Source organism: Rattus rattus, chromosome 1 (assembly GCF_011064425.1).
Source record: "Rattus rattus isolate New Zealand chromosome 1, Rrattus_CSIRO_v1, whole genome shotgun sequence".
Classification (NCBI taxonomy): Eukaryota; Metazoa; Chordata; class Mammalia; order Rodentia; family Muridae; genus Rattus; species Rattus rattus.
Window position 1 is genome coordinate 136,644,315 of NC_046154.1, and position 1,106 is coordinate 136,645,420.

A 1,106-nucleotide genomic window follows, 5' to 3' on the forward strand; every position below is an offset into this window, starting at 1 on the left:
TGCCTGAAGATTGTGCTTATGCCATTACAAGTACTGGTATGCTGACAGGTCTCTTTTTGCTGATCGTATTGCCCAGGCTGACCGGAGGCAACCACAGCATTTCCATAGCCTAAAGTGAGCCATCATAACTTTAGGATGCCGGAGCCTGTTTACGGGTCAAATGTTGTTCTTCTTTATAGTGCGGCTGTGGACTGTGGGCCCAAGAACTGCTCCTGTGGGCAGTTCTAACAAGGTGCCTGGGGTATGTGGAATGAAGGGAATAAAGGCTGTAAGGGCAAGATAAATGTTTAGACATGGCACCAGTGCGACCATCCAGGGTGACTTGGCTAACTAAGATGGCTGCTACTAAATGTCTGTAGAACCATAAGCAATAAATGCAACTGGTATCTAACTAATATACCATATATACCATTAATATACCATATATATTAGTGGGTTATATAACGCATTCTGGAAAGAAGTCACTTTGGGGTGATTATGTATAAAATGCCCTTGGGAACAAGGGCGTATGATCCAGCCCTGTAGGTTGATGTCTATATGCAGGTGAGGGCTGGCACAAGTTAAGCAAAGGCCTGTATTTGGAGAATGAGAAAGTGGGGCAGGCATAAAGTTTTGGGGGAGAGAGAGAGAGAGAGAGAGAGAGAGAGAGAGAGAGAGAGAGAGAGAGAGAAGAACCGAAATGAAGGCAGAGAAGGAGAACTCAGATCCGTGTGGCCTCAAATGGCCATAGGTAGCTATGAATATTTCTTAGTGGACGGATTTCTGTAGGTCAGTTTATCTTATCTGGGTGGGTGCTTTATATCTTTATCAATTTGTTGTGAGTTTACTGTGTGGGCATATTGTGAATTGAGAATTTAACATATAAATCTGATTGCTAAATTACGGTTTGGTGAATCATGATTTTAACAGGTTGCTGGGAGCTTATACTATAACTATCAGGGGGTAGTTACTGGGAGTGTGGGCAGAGTCCACAACCGGAAGCCGTGATAGGGCCAGCCACTGCTGGACCTCTAGTGTCCTGATTTTACTGGGTAGCTGGGACCAGAGAGTTCCTGGCTGGCAGAGAGACAGCCAGGAAAGGGCAGCTAGCAATGGGGGATGAGAGA